Raw genomic sequence first — 17,008 nt, 5'->3', positions numbered from 1 at the left:
CACCCGGAGCAGTGGGCAGCCATTTTTTTGCTGCGGCGCCCGGGGAGCAGTTGGGGGTTTGGTGCCTTGCTCAAGGGCGCCTCAGTCGTGGTATTGAAGGTGGAAGAGAGCGCTGTACATTCACTCCCCCCACCATCTTCCTCTTTATTGTGGAGCCCATGTTTCAGACGGCGGAGACTCTGTTTCTGGTTCCTGTCGTACAGCAGCCACATCGGCCATAAACACATCCAGTCACGATCAGAGCGATGAATGTCACTGCAGAAAGAATGAAACACAACTGACATAACTAACTTAACATGTGACTGGTATCTCTTCAGGAAGAGCTATAATTAGTGGCTTCTGGCAGTTTTCAGGAATGTAATGAAGGCTCTTGTTGTTAAAGGAGTCGTGTCATGAGGAATCAGATTTTTTGAGATCATTGTAAAGTAGGGATGGGCGTATCGATCCGAAGTATCGATATATCGATACTGATGCGAGTATCGAAAGTATCGATACTCAAACAAAAAATATCGATACTAAGGTGCATTTTATTTACCAGTGGTTTTGTTTATTTAACAAAAATATCGATACTGACGCGAGTATCGAAAGTATCGATACTCAAACAAAAAATATCGATACTAAGGTGCGTTTTATTTACCAGTGGTTTTGTTTATTTAACAAAAATAATAATAATAATAATGCATACAATATGCATTGAATTGGATGAATAACCTTTGTTAGCGAGTAATTGTGTAGGACTGAACTATTTTCCTGCTCATCTGAACACGCGCAAATGTTGCAAGAGAGAACCAATCAATCACAGAGAGCATTCACTCACTGCTGACAGTGCATTCAAACAGGGCTGCGTTTCCCAAACGTATCGTAAGAAAGCATTAAAGCTCTTGGGAACGGCAGCCCTGAACAATGCTTATCAGAGGACAGAAGAAAAAAATCATATATGTTTGAGTTATTTCACAATAAACAAATTGAAATTAGCCTGCTTAGTTTGTGCAATTACATTGATTGAAATTGAACGTTGAAAGATAATATTGATCATGTTCTGTTCTGTAATGTTAATATAAATCATACACTTGCAAAAAAAGGTTGCATTTTATGCGTGCAACAGCTGGTCACTGGCAGTCCCTTATGGAAATAACCCATGGTTTTACTAAAGTGACTGTAGTTCAACTGTAGTATTTGTAGATTCGATTCATGTGTAAACAAAAAACATATTTGAATCAGGTGTAAACAAAAATATAACCTAATAAGTTACAATTAAGACGTATTGAATGTTAAAATACGTTTTAAACAAAGTTAAGTGGTTATCATTACCCATTTTACTCTTAGTAATTTAATACATTTCATAATTTAAGAGTGTAGTTCAGAAGTATCGTATCGGTATTGATATCGACGATACTGCCTTGAAAAATATCGGTATCGTATCGAAAACAAAATAAGTGGTATCGCCCATCCCTATTGTAAAGTAAAATAGTTACAATTGACTATGAAATCTGTAACTTGCAGGACTCGAGACCTCATTTCCAGCTGCAGAACGACTCAAATGCTTGGATTTGTGATCATCATCAGAAACCTGAAACTGTAGCATATGTGACCCTGGAGCACAAAACCAGTCATAGCGACTTAAGACTGCTTTTGTGCTCCAGGGTCACAAATGTCCTCCCACATTTACAGTCAACTGCTTTTCAGAGTTTTCTAATGTCAGGATAGGTGCCGTGCCCTCACTAAAATAGCAAGCTAAGTATGGATGTGCGCTTGGTGGAAGCCTTTAATCGCAGTAGAAGCTCTCCGCCTTGTGTTCAAACAAAACCTCTTCCAAAATGACTCTAGATGTGGCCACAGTGCAGAGATGTAATGATAGTGTAGTGACAGTGGAGCTTACAGAAGAACAGCAGCATGATGAGAAACGCCGCCTGCGTGAGCGGGTGGTCTTGAGGAAGACCCTGCAGTTTGGTCCAGACGTTCTGTAGAATCGCCATCATTTCCTCTGAAGCGCTCATTCTGATCCTGCAGATACGCTGTGATAAAATAAAACACGTGACAGAGACATTTCCAGGGTCTTCAGGCCCTCTAGAAAAGAGCTGCTTTAGATTAGCGCTTCATAGTTGTACTAGCACATTATACATTATTATATATTAGCACATTTCATGTTTTAGATTACACTGCAGCTGGTGTTGGTTGACTTGCATTTTTCTCATGCATCATTCTGTGTTCACAAATGACTCATTTAACTATATAGGCATTTAAGAATGATTATTAATAGAATAATGTGTCCTTTTGTGTTGTCAGTTCGTGTGTTGGCAGCTTTTAGTCAAATTAATGCAGTATTTCAGCACCGAGGCCATGCACAGTGTTTCCTGTGAGGAAACTGTATCTTTCTTCCGTTTCACAGTTGTGTTCACCGAATGTGACTTGGTACTTCAAGCAACTAGGAAAAAAAAAAAACAGAACCAGCTAGTTGAGCTAGTCATTAAATTTCTGCTGTATGTGGGTGTGACGCCCGTGGGTGTGCCATCACGGTATAAAATGAACCCTGCTGATGAAAGAATCATTCCTTACTTTGGATTTCCTTGTTAAAATGAATTTAGATTGTCCCGTTTGAAGCTTACGTGTACCACAGTGTGTACTTCTGTCTGATCTCTTTATAGCAGCACTAGAAGTTCATCAGAACACTGTGGTGATATTCTGTTGAGTGTGTTATTCCTAGTAGAATTATATATGTATGTATGTGAACAGCAATTCACAAATTCTCAGTCTAATTCATATTCACAAATTAGCTGTAGCAAATGCACAACCCAATTTACATTCGCAAAATAAGATCCCTAAATGCAAAATGCAGTTCATAAATATGCACAATGCATATTTTTTGAATGTTTCTCACCGTATGAATTTGCAAACTCTCTGTCTATGCGAATGGCTATGTATTTCTGTGTGCCTATTTTGAGAATTTCCTGCCAGGGCCCAGTTTACATATTGCAGTTTTATTAAACTTACATTCTCTTTAGCCAGTCAGATCTGAGTGTGAACCCAGCCAGTCATTAATGCACCTTACTCATGCTATGACTCGGGAAGTAGTGCAATGTGCTTTGATTAGTTTTGTCGTTCAGATAACCAAACTCCACATGTATGCAGTTTTTGATAATAAAATTTGGTGTTTGCAAGGCTAGATATTGTTATGTGCACTAATCAAGGCATTGAATCATTGAGCAAGGCTGTGTATGATTGGCTAGATGGAAAACTAACATTTGTGATTGGTTAAAGAGAGCGTCTTGTTTGAAAAACACTAATTTGTAAATCGGGACTGCCAGGAAAAAACTTGCAAATGCATAATCAACAATCAATTTATACACGTAGAAACATTCAGAAATGTGCTGGCATACTTGTGTGAAGTATGAATATTATTTTGTGAATGTTCTGTACATTTGGTTGCGCATTTGTAAAATGTTTTTTGTGAATATTAATTAGGTTCTGAGTTTGTGAATTGGGAATTAGCTGACACATTTGTGAATCATGTTTTGTTGTCATTTTTGACACCGTTTTAACTCCATATTAGACAACTAAATATGACAATCGCAAGGCTTTCACTTTTCTTCATCATTTTTGGTGTTTCACTGATTTTTAGTGGATGTAAGAAGTGTCATAGTATTTTATTTTTTTGAACAACATATCAAGTGTAATAATTTTTGTGTAGTAAACAATATTTTTTTTTGAGAAATGTTTTACTTGAAATGCGTAAGAACAGAAATACAGTCAAATCAAGGCATGTTCTCCACAGAATCGCATTACATTTTTTTCTTTGTATGCATCATGATGATACATGGCTGTATAACAGCAATATTTTCATGCACATTTTTGCTAATGTTAATAGGTTTAAAAAAAAAAACATATTTTTAGGCAATGACACAAATTATTTATTGGATATGAATCTTAAAGAGAGCGTCTTGTTTGAAAAACACTAATTTGTAAATCGGGACTGCCAGGAAAAAACTTGCAAATGCATAATCAACAATCAATTTATACACGTAGAAACATTCAGAAATGTGCTGGCATACTTGTGTGAAGTATGAATATTATTTTGTGAATGTTCTGTACATTTGGTTGCGCATTTGTAAAATGTTTTTTGTGAATATTAATTAGGTTCTGAGTTTGTGAATTGGGAATTAGCTGACACATTTGTGAATCATGTTTTGTTGTCATTTTTGACACCGTTTTAACTCCATATTAGACAACTAAATATGACAATCGCAAGGCTTTCACTTTTCTTCATCATTTTTGGTGTTTCACTGATTTTTAGTGGATGTAAGAAGTGTCATAGTATTTTATTTTTTTGAACAACATATCAAGTGTAATAATTTTTGTGTAGTAAACAATATTTTTTTTTGAGAAATGTTTTACTTGAAATGCGTAAGAACAGAAATACAGTCAAATCAAGGCATGTTCTCCACAGAATCGCATTACATTTTTTTCTTTGTATGGATCATGATGATACATGGCTGTATAACAGCAATATTTTCATGCACATTTTTGCTAATGTTAATAGGTTTTAAAAAAAAAACATATTTTTAGGCAATGACACAAATTATTTGTTGGATATGAATCAGTCACTGTTCCTATGAATTGTGAGTCGAAGGCTGTTTGGGAAATAATCCAGTGTTGCAGTCTTCAGAAAATTGCTGTAATGACCAAATAAAAAGTGCATTACATTATTCACAATGGTGCTTAATTTTGCTAGTAAAATTATATTGCCAGCAAAATTATGGTTATACATAGCCCAGCCTACTCGCGTTATCTGGGTTTAAAATAATGCCACTTTTTAATGTCTTGTTATCGAATGCTTTCAAACTCTGTATGTAATTTGAGTGTTCAGATACTCTCGTGGGCCGCTGTGCAGTTGAACACACACACACACACACACACACACACACACACACACACACACACACACACACACACACACACACACACACACACACACACACACACACACACACACACACACACACACACACACACACACACACACACACACACACACACACACACACACACACACACACACACACACACACACACACACACACACAGTCATCCAGATAGTTTTCTGCTCTCACCTTAGTTTGCCGTTTTGTTCCTCTGTAACACTCCTCACATGGACTTGTGTGAAGTTTTGAGCGCTCTGTCCTGTCCCACAGTTGTTGTGAGCTGCTGAGTGACTAGCCGCTGTGCAGTCATGCTGTGTTTGGCCTCCAGTGTTTGAGATTTCCAGTATGACGAGTAGCTCCTACAGCACACACCACATGTTCTGTCAGTCTCTCTCTCTCTCTCTCTCTCTGTGTTTACCACGTCCATCCCCACCCCCTTTTTGTCTGGCTCTGTCTTTTCTCCTCCCCTCAAATCACTGTGGAAACTTTTTTTTTCTCCTCCTTTTGTCAAAGTCTGGAGGTTCTTTTGAAATGGACTGTTTTGTGTCTTGTGTGTGTGTGTCTGTATACTGGATTTGGAAAACAATATAGTGTTAAACATCTTTTTGAGGTTACATTTCACACCAAAAACAAGAAGGCTAGCAAGCATGCAATTAAAAAAAAGAAAAAAAAAAAAGGAAATAAATAAGTGATTGCATGAATGAATAAGTCAATAAATAAACATTATCGTATAATAAAAGTATTGTAACATTAAATGTAATATAAAAATATTTTGCCTAAAGACTATGAGGTCTATTTAGGACAATTATTTTTACAGTAAAAATACAATAATACAGTGTACAATTGTACAGTGTACTTTTTTTTCGTTTTTAAAATAATGGCAAATAGTATAAATGCTTTACAGTTGAAATAATGTTTTAGATATAGTATTAGATCTATTTTTTTCCATTGAGAATTAGGTGTAATGTACCTTGTTGTCATGAAAATAATGAAAAAAAGGCTTCATGTTCCTAAAAAAACAGGCTTAATTTTCCTAATTTCTTTTTATTTTGAAAAAAAAAAAAAGAACTTTACATGTGAAATTTATTTATAGTTAGTTTATGTGCTCCCTCTTGTCATACAGCCGAGGAAACTTTCACGCCTTATAAGTGTGTGTGATTTTTTTTAAATGTATTTTTAATGTTTACTGCTCAATTTCAGCCTTTGTTTTCCATTTGTTTACCATGAAGTTCCATATGGCTTCAGACATCTTGTGTTTGGATTCAGAAAGGAGGAAAGCATTGCTCTGTATGTGTCTTTAGAGGAAATCACTAATGGGAAACGTGGTCTATAGTGAACAGTGAGAGCGGGGGAATGGGGCTCTGGTTATGGGCGGCAGTGTTGGCACAGTGGGTCTTTGTGTGTCAGACCATGTAAATGTGTTTTGGGAGGGTAGCTATTTCAGACTCTGAAACCTGAAACCCAGAAGTCAGTGAAGAGAGAAGCGCACGTCTCTATTTTAGAGGTCACACAGGATGTGTGTGCACAAGTCTTTATACTTGTAGAAAACACCCCCTGTTCTTCACTAAAACAAAATGAGTATTCTCGAACAGAAGTTATCATGTACTACCTACCATATGACATGAAACACAGAAGCAGACTGTTTTCCATACAGTGACCAGCAGGGGTATTTTGTCTAAGGCAGCAAGAGAAATATAACGGGAAAAATTGGCAGTACAAAAATAAAAAAAGTACGCTATGGAATAACTTCTCGTCCAGGCTCATGTCATTTCTAGGCTGGACTATTGCAATGCTCATCTGGCTGGACTTCCAGCATGTGCAATCAGACCTCTGCCAATGATTCAGAATGCAGCAGCACGTCTTGTTATGTCACACCGCTTCTCATCTCTCTGCACTGGCTTCCAGTTGCGGCTCGCATCAAGTTGAAGACATTGGTGCTTGCCTACAGAACAGCCACAGGCTCCGCACCCTCCTACCTCCGCTCTCTCTTATACATCTACACCCCCTCCAGAAGCCTGCGGTCGTGGTCCCATCACAGAGAGGCACAAAATCACTCTCCAGGACGTTTTCTTTCACCGTACCCTGTTAGTGGAATGACCTACCTAACTCCATCCAAACAGCCGAATCCCTTACAATCTTCAAGAAACAACTGAAAACTCATCTCTTCCGTGAACATCTAACGGCATCCTCCTAAAAAAATCAATTCCATGCCTTCACTTTTTCATATCAGCAGCTAAATCTGACATGAACTGTTCCATATGTGACTGTTTCTATGGCAACCAGAGCTTCTAATGTCAGGTGCAGTGATGTGATGGCTTTACCAACTGGCCATTGGCTCTTGTATTTAGAAGGTGGGACTTATTCCGCCATATTGCACTCTTGCGCTTTCTCCCATTTATATGTAATGTGAATGCACAGTCTTTATATATCTAAAACCTTTAGTCAAACTGAGCACTTTCATCAGTCAAAAGGAACCTGTCAGCTTTTAATAGTGCACACTTCATTGAAATAAAAACATTTCTTTGGGCATTTGGTCTAAAGGTGCGGTCACATCGGCGAATTTCAGTGTGACCAAGCAAAATCTGCTTATATTGAAATTACTGTATTTCTGATAACAGCTTGCTGTAAAAGTAAAATGAAATTAAATTAAATAAAAAAAAGTGAAATTTGCAATAAATAACCAGCTTTTGCCAGAACTTTACCATAAAAAATGTTAGCTACATTTGAAGTTTTATAGGTTGAATATGTATTTTAATTAACTGAAATAATGTTAATATACCAAATTACTAAAATATAGCCACATAAAGAATCAAAGCTCATCACAAATTGCTTTTCCACAAGCTGAGATAAATAATCATAACAATCAACACCATCATGGTAACACACAACACTAAAATAATGCAATAAACATTGTTTTAACAACATAAGTACCATAAATAACATGTAACATAAAACTAAATTATATTCCAGTTATAAATGTGCTTCTGATTACAGAGAGCCTGGGATTACACACGATTTGTATTTTAAAGAAAACCAGTTCAAAGGGAGCATAATTTGCTTTTTGGGTTAAAAAGAATTTCTTAATATGAAATTCGAAGAGTATGACAATTAGATTAGACTGTGCAGAAATTGAAATCTACACGCTAATACACACTATACTCATAGTCACCAATGCTGATGTTGTTAACATTAATCATTTGAGAATAAAGTATAACAATAATAATAATTTGAACGGTTTGATGTGATATGAGCTAACCAATCGTTAGATTTAATCCCCATTGGTAGTGAGATTTATGGTAATGCTTTTTTCCTCGGTTGGTCAGAACAAACATGGCAGACTTGTTACTTACTTGTTCAGATGGCAATTTATGGTGATAATTCTTATTTGGGTCATATTCCAAGACGTAGGCTAGAATCTGTGATTACTAAGTATAGGATTCACACCGGTGCGGTGACTGACTGCCACACATACTCCTCAAAACATTAGATTCATCCGCGCTGGAGCCACGCCGTCTCACAACCCACGCAAGCTAGTTAATTCCGCACACAGCTGCAATTCCAGGTTTTCAAACAGAGATGGCGACAAAGAGTTACAACTTACGGACTGCAGCTTTAATGCACATGACTGATAAGAACAAAAGTTTTTCAATGAAAATCAAATGTGCAGTGTCACAGAGAATTAATTCTGGGAATGTCAATTTCCTGTTTTTCACTATAAATGATAAGATTATACAGAAAACTGTACATTTGACAGTATTTTTCTGTAAAATCACATAAAATGCCTCAGATCTATTACAGTGTTTTGCTGTACATAATAAGGGAATTTACTATTAACCAAATAACAGGCTTTTACCTTAGAATTTTTACAGTCTCTACCGTTAAAATTATAATCATTTGTACAATCTTTCATTCCATGTCATGAGAGTTTGGAATTATTTCGTATTCTCTTTAATGGTTCCATCATTCTTAATTTCCAGGTGCAGACACGCCACCATCCGTACTGTATTGATCAGAGCTGTTAGTCTGTGGAGACTCGGAGCTTCTGTGTGTGTGTGTGTGTGTGTGTGTGTGCAGATATGATGAGGAATGGAGCAATGAGGAAGATGATTCCGAGAAGAGGAAGAAAGAGCTCGGAGATCTCTTCAGGAAACAGTTGATGCTGAGAAGGGTGAGCACACGGACGGGGCACTCACTAGCAAAAGGACAAATAGTGAATCTCAAAACATATCCAGTTCACTCTGCACTCCAAAAAATTATGGAAGCCCATTTCCGACACTGAATAAAAAATAAACAAGGTAATTGCGACTTTTGATCTCACAATTCTGAATTCTCTAAATTATTTTTTTCTTGAATTTGCGAGTTTATATCTCGCAATTCAAACTTTTTTGCTTGCAATTGCGAGTTAATATCTCGCAAATCTGACTTTTTCTCGCAATTCGAGTGCTATTGTCTATGGAAGCCCATTTCTGCCACTGAATCAAAAATGGCAACTGTGACTTTTTATCTCGCAATTCTGACTTTTTTTCCTCAGAATTGCGTGATATAAACTCGCAATTGCGAGTTAAAAAGTCATAATTGTGAGATATACAACTCGCAATTCTGAGAACATATCGGTCTCCCCCACCCCGCCCCCTCAAAATTGGACTTTAACTCGCAATTGCGAGTTTATATCTCACAATTCTGTGAAAAAAGTCAGAATTGTGAGATAAAAAGTCACAATAACTTTTTTTTTTATTTTTTATTCAGTGGCGGAAACGGGCTTCCATAATTGTCCAATAGTCCAATTCTGAGGAAATTTTTTTTTACTATTCCACTAATTTTTGTACAATTTCATGTTTATATCTCGCAATTCTGATTTTATGACTCGCAATTGTGAGTTTATATCTTGCAATTCTGAGAAACAAGTCAGAATTGTGAGACGTAAACTCGCAATTGCGAGAAAAAAAAAGTCAGAATTGTGAGATTAAAAAGCCACAATTACCTTGTTTTATTTTTTATTCAGTGGCTGAAACAGGCTTCCATAAAAGATTCCATTGCCAACCATGGATAAATGATATTATATAAAAAGTTCCACAATGAAAACTCTAAAGAGTTGGAAGAGTTTGTCATGATGATACAAACTGAGCCTCATTATTTTGATTGACTGATAGATTTTGTTGTCGTTGTGCAGCACTTTTTGTTTTAGCTTTGACAAAACAATGCTCGTCACTGGAATATTGTTGCATTGCTGGTGGTTTGTACACAGTATAATGAGTCCAGTTGCTTTTCATTTTTTCATAGTTTTTGAAATTCCCAGGATTCCCATTAATAATTTTCATGACTGTAAAACAGTAAATACAGAAATACACAGCTGTTCAAAAGTTTGGGGTCGGTAAGATTTCTTAAGTGTTTTTGAAAGAAGTCTCTCATACTAACCAAGGCTGCATTAATATTGAAACCATTAACATTGTGAAATATTATTACTATCTGAAATAACTTTTTTTTTTAAAAGTATTTTATTTTTGTGATGCAAAGCTGAATATTCTGATATGATGATTTGTTGCTAAAGAAACATCTCTTATTATTATTAATGCTAAAAAACAGTTCTAAAAATATTTTTGTAGAAAAAATTATACATTTTTACAGGATTCATTGATGAATAGAAAGTTCAAAAGAACAGCATTTATTTGAAACCAAAATCTTTTATAACATTATGACTGTCACTTCTGATGATTTAATGCATCCTTGCTGAATAAACATATAAAAAAATCTTACAAACCCTAAACTTTTGGACAGTAGTGTATATAAAAAATAAAGTGCAGTTGTGCAGATTTGAAGAAAGCAGTGCAGTAAATGCTAACATGATGTATAAGTACTTCATAATTTAAATTATATTTTTGCACATTGCAGTAATGAGAATGGGATTTTTTTGCATTACAATAATGACAGTTGAGCTGTACAGAAAGGAGTTCTGAATGATTTTCAGTTTTCCTTCCTTCGAAACGTATCAAAACACACTATTTACTTTCTCAATATAAGTTACACATTACAAAATCATAACCTTGAGTTGCGCACAGAAATGTGCACAATGAAAATCTACTCATCTATTGTGATTTTATAGTGCTAGCAGTAACTTAGAAACGATCGTTATCACTATTAGGACGATACAGAGATTTGAGCATGTTAAACCAATGACCAACTTCTCTTTTCTTATTCATAGAGTTCAGAAGTGACAAAAGAGACGTTTGTTCCACCAGGTCAGTTCCAGAGTTGATACATATGTTATTTTCCGTGCTCAGGATAATTTCAGGAAATATCTTCTTATGATTCAATCAATTCGACAGTGTCAGTTTAAAGGAGATATATTATGCCCCTTTTTACAATATGTAATATGAGTCTCTGGTGTCCCCAGAATGTGTCTGTGAAGTTTCAGCTCAAAATACCCCACAAATCATTTATTATATCATTTTGAAAATGCCTATTTTGAGTGGAAGCAGAAACACGCTGTTTTTCGGGCCTGTCTCTTTAAATGCAAATGAGCTGCTGCTCCCCACCCCTTTTCCAGAATAGAGCTGCACCATTACAGCTCGGACCTGCTAAAAACGTTTGTTATGGTTCTGATTATCATGTTTATATCATATAACTTCTGATATACAGTTTTCTGAGCGCACACTTCCGAAGCACGCACAGAAAGCACCGGGGACCTGATTATAGCACTTAAAACCTGGAAAAGTCAGATTTTAATGATATGTCACCTTTAAAGCAGGGGTGTCCAGTCCTGCTCATGGAGGGCAAACGTCCTGCAGAGTTCAGCTCCAACCAACACCAACACACTCGCCTGAAAGTTTCTAGTGAATCTGAAGACATTGATAACCTCTGCTCAGGTGTGTTTAATTGGGACTGAACTCTGCAGGACAGTGGCCCTCCGGGAACAGGTTTGGACTCCCCTGGGGTAAAGCTTCACGTTGTTCATGTGTTCTCAGATGCTGACTGTGTGTTGAAGGATGCCAGCCGTCAGAGAATCCCCAGACTCACGGTGAAGGTAACACCACATCCTCAAGACTGCTTCACACTCATTTGAAGCACTTAAACAGTATCCTGAAAGTATTATATACAGCATCATATCATCAGTCACCATGTACTGTCCACTGGAGTCTCAAACTATGTCTCAAACCTCTGCATATTCAAAGTCTAAACTGTGATCAGAATATGACCGGTTGAGCTGAGGACTCTTTGTTGTTTTGTGTGCGTTTTAGAGCAGAGCACTGTCTGTCTCTCCTGCAGGAGTGTCTGACCAACCACAGGGGGGCAGCAGAGCTCTCACACAAGTAATGCAGAGGTCACATCAACAACCAATGCACTATCAGTGTCTTATTGTCACATCATATTTAATTTGATATCATATGTAGTGTTTATTTTAATTTGTAGTTTCTTTCCTTCACACGTGTAGCTCTGACACACTTGATCAGGCCATAGAAATAGAGCACGAGATCTTCGGAGCCAGTAAATCAGCAAACCTGTACAAGGCTGCAGTTCTCAAGAGAGTGATTGCTAGTAATGCTCCACTGCATGTTAACCTCATCTCATTTAAAGCTAATGCTCTGTAATGTGCACATATAACACTCTTCAGGTGTCAGAGCTGAAGAGAAGTGCAGCTGCAAGTGTTGCTGAAGGGAAACAGTCGGATTCGAATGAAGAGACGCCGACTTGCTCTTCATCAACTCGACCTCAACATTTAGACGGATTCACTACAGCCTCTCAAGTCCACTCAGTGAGCCAATCACAGTTTGTCCTTACACAGAGATGGACACGCAAACTGAAAATGTGTTTATATTAGGGCTATCGATTAGTTACAAAAATTAACTAATTAATCACACAGATTTTTAAAAGTAAAAAAATAAATTTAAAAGCCAGGCACAAATTTAAAATGATCAGATTGTTTTTTATTTTCATTTATTAACAATTAAACATTAACATTCTTATTATTAAAAATATAAAAGCATATCAGTTTGTTCCTGCTTGACATACAACAACAACACTAGTTATCTGACTATCTCAACTTACTAACTAAACATTAAGGGTAACACTTTACAGTAATGTCCCATTAGTTAATGATTAACTAATGCATTAACTAATTGATCTAACATCAGATAATGCATTAAATAACATTAACTAATAATGAGCAATACATTTGTTACAGTATTTGTTAACGTTAGTTAATAAAAATACAATAGTTCCTTGTTAATTCTTGTCGGCTCAAGTCCATTAAGTAATATTAACAGATACAACTTTTGATTTTAATAAAGTTTTAGTAAATATAAAAATCAACATTAACTAAGATTAATACATGCTTTATAAATAATGTAGCCCATATTAACTGATGTTAACAAATGGGACATTTTTGTAATGTGTTACTGATTTTGAGTAACTGCAGCAATTAACTGCATTCACAATAAATATAACTTCCGTAATACAGTGCAATTTCGACTTAAAGGGATAGTTCACCCAAAAATGAAATTACCCCATGATTTACTCACCTTCATTCCATCCTAGGTGTATATGACTTTCTTCTTTCAGCCAAATACAATCAGAGTTATATATATAAAAAAAAATATATCCTGGCTCTTCCAAGCTTTATAATGGCAGTGAATGGCGGTCGAGATTTTAAAGCCCAAAAAAGTGCACCCATCCATCATAAAAAGTGCTATATTCCTTTAAACAGACTATTCAGTCTGAAATAATATAGAGCAGGGCTTGTGTTTGTCCACTGGGATTCAGTTGGACCAAGACAATTATAATAATATTATAATTATAGTTGAAGTTTAAAGGGGTCATATGATGCGATTTCAATTGTTCCTTTCTCTTTGGAGTGTTACAAGCTCTTGGTGCATAAAGAAGATCTGTAAAGTTGCAAAGACTAAAGTCTCAAATCCAAAGAGATATTCTTTATAAAAGTTAAGAGTCAGCCACTCCTACCTAAAACGGCTCGTTCTAATACGCCCCACATGTCTACCTCAATATGTGGGAAGATTTGCATAACGCCGCCCAAATGTTCACGCAAAGAAAGAAGGCGTAACTTTTATTCTCGCTGTAGTATTGTTGCTGCCGCCATCTCATGAAGACGTTGTGTTTTGTTGTGAAAGCGAGCCGCTCCTTCGTCGAATCCGCCGGCCGCGCCGTTCTCAAGCCCGCCGGCCTCCGCTCAGTCTAGGCCGCGGTGTGTGACGCTGTTTCGTTGTGAAAGCGAACTACTTTGTTTCAGAAATCAGTGGTTAAGTTGTATTTACAACATTGTTCCAGAACACTTCAACCCAAATATTCAGATGTGTGCAGCGTATTTTATGGAGGACTGTTTCCTGATCCTGGGAGAGTAGACTACAATGCCGGCTGTTCTGACTCACAGACTGTAAGTACGTTTTCATATTTAAAGGATTTGCCACTGACGATTCAAACACGTTTTGAGCAGTGTAGAGTAGCACTTGTTGTTTGTCATTTCTCCGATCACAAATGCAGACATGGTTTTATGTTTACGCGGCGCGATGCAATGCAACAGGCAAAAAGACAGTATAAGTCATTATAATCTGTAATTATGTCCCCACTGGATGCAACAAATGCCTCGTTTATAATGGGTTTTAATGCTTTTGTCTCGTCGCTCCGGCCGGACACGGCATCACAGTATGGTGAGGGGCGTAACATTTCCGTCACACGCTTGAGGTATTCGGCCAATCACAACGCACTGGATAGCTGGCCAATCAGAGCACACCTCGCTTTTCAGACCGATGAGCTTTGTAAAAATCGACACGTTTCAGAAAGGCGGGGCATAGAGGAGAAACAATAATGTACAGTATGTGGAAAATAATGTGTTTTTTGAACCTTAATCCGCATAAACACATTTCATTACACCAAATACACAAAATAATGTTCTTTTTAGCAACATCATATGACCCCTTTAATAAAATTCAATGAAAGCAGAAAACTGATTGAATAGTTGTCTTTTTCATCACATTCTAGCTGAAGAGGAAGCGTGTAGGAGCTGGATTTCGTGGCTCGTCCAGCCTGTTTCAGACAGCTGGAGATCTGCTGAAGAACTCTCAGAAGGAGATGTTTGCCGCGGACAAAACACCTGGAGACACCGTCTGTGAGGAAGAGGAGCAGAGCCTGAGGAAGATAGCCCTGCTGCAGCCACATCCTCAACAAATGACACTGACTTCATAACAATGAGTAGCACGTCACTGCTGTGAGTCCCTCTGCAGAAGAGATGCCCAAACGATCTTCAGGGGTATGGCGGAGAAAGACACTCTCAGAGAGCCATTTGATGTTAATTCTGCATGACTTGAACGTTTTCACTGTTCTGAACTGCTGTTTCTTTGTCCAAACAGAGAGAATCACAAGTCTGATGCCCAACAAAAACTACCAAAACAAGTAACACCACAATTACTCTTCATCAAAGGGGTCATGAGAAATATTATAAAGGGACCTCAGGGAAACATGTAATTATTTAAAAAAAAAAAGTGCTATGACCTGTTTAGAAAAGCTGTTTGTCATGTCTGTTTCTTGAGGACAGAACGCCTTCTCCTCCTGCAAAACGCAGCCGCGTGATTAAGGACACTAAGAGAGTGACCTTTGACCCGGCGGTGCAGGAGACACAGTTTGACACAGTGAATGAAGATGGAGATCGCTGAGATTTCACTCAAGGAAGCTGCTGATATCGTGGTGCGATGCCTGGATCCGTTCTACAAAAAGGGCAAATTTGCAACAAAGGTGATTTTTTGATCAGTGGATCTCAACTGTTGGGTCGCACATCAGTTCTGAATGACGATGCTAACAAGAAATGAAAAAAATAAAAATAAAATGATAATAAAAATAATTTTTCTAAATTAACGCTACACTAACATTTAAAAGTTTAGGGTTGGTACGATTTTTAATTGTTTTTGACTGCATTAATTTGTAGAACAGTAATATTGTGAAATATTATTACAATATAAAATAACTGTCTTCTATTTTAATATAGTTTAAAACGTAATTTATTTCTGTGATCAAAGCTGTATTTCCAGCATCATTACTCCAGTCTTCAGTGTCACATGATCTTCAGAAATCATTCTGATATACTGATTTGCTGCTCAAGAAACATTTCTGATTATTATCCATGTTGAAAACAGATGTGCTGCTTCATATTTTTGCAGAAACTGTTTTTTTTTTATCAATTTAATGTGTCCTTGCTGAATATAAGTATTGATTTCTTTCAAAATAAATTAAATAAATAAATAAATAAATCATACTAACCCCAAACTTTTTGAAAGGTAGTATATGTTTTGTGCAGTGGGTTGTTTTTTGCAGATATGTTTTTATTTAATATTTATTATAATATTAATTTTATGTTAATATGAATACTTTTCAGTGTTTTTACTACTTTTGTATGATAAACACTTTTGGTACAGTGTCGATGTGAATAATGAGACCGAGGATGGCAGACTTTCATTAGAATGAATTTCATTTTTAATCATTCCTCCCAGGATTTGGTGATGCAAAGCTGAATTTTCAGCATCATTACTCCAGTCTTCAGTGTCACATGATCCTTCAGAAATCATTCTCATATACTGATTTGCTGCTCAAGAAACATTTCTGATTATTATCCATGTTGAAAACAGATGTGCTGCTTCATATTTTTGCAGAAACTGTTTTTTTTTTATCAATTTAATGTGTCCTTGCTGAATATAAGTATTGATTTCTTTCAAAATAAATTAAATAAATAAATAAATAAATCATACTAACCCCAAACTTTTTGAAAGGTAGTATATGTTTTGTGCAGTGGGTTGTTTTTTGCAGATATGTTTTTATTTAATATTTATTATAATATTAATTTTATGTTAATATGAATACTTTTCAGTGTTTTTACTACTTTTGTATGATAAACACTTTTGGTACAGTGTCGATGTGAATAATGAGACCGAGGATGGCAGACTTTCATTAGAATGAATTTCATTTTTAATCATTCCTCCCAGGATTTGGTCAAATCCTTTGCCCATTTCCTCTCCCATCTTCTCACGGAGGGAAAAACTGCAAACCGAGGCCAAGGTGAGACTACCCTTAACCTCGTAAAAATCCAAAAA

At 36.6% G+C, this 17,008-nt stretch overlaps 1 long non-coding RNA gene and 1 pseudogene across 1 annotated transcript; one reads left to right on the top strand and one right to left on the bottom strand.

Annotated features, from left to right (window-relative positions):
- LOC107654568 (ATP-dependent DNA helicase Q5-like) overlaps nt 1-15,113 on the top strand; it is a 20,807-nt pseudogene extending 5,694 nt beyond the window's left edge.
- LOC107654576 (uncharacterized) lies at nt 94-5,314 on the bottom strand. Its single transcript, XR_001630350.1, has 3 exons — nt 5,109-5,314; nt 1,880-2,015; nt 94-255 (listed from the first exon to the last, which is right to left on the bottom strand). It is a non-coding gene; the product is annotated as an uncharacterized LOC107654576 (long non-coding RNA).
- Nucleotides 15,114-17,008: the final 1,895 nt, after the last annotated feature.

The sequence above is a fragment of the Sinocyclocheilus anshuiensis genome, unplaced genomic scaffold (assembly GCF_001515605.1).
Source record: "Sinocyclocheilus anshuiensis isolate Anshui unplaced genomic scaffold, SAMN03320099.WGS_v1.1 scaffold787, whole genome shotgun sequence".
Taxonomy (NCBI): Eukaryota; Metazoa; Chordata; class Actinopteri; order Cypriniformes; family Cyprinidae; genus Sinocyclocheilus; species Sinocyclocheilus anshuiensis.
This window is presented reverse-complemented; position numbering and strand designations above follow the sequence as displayed.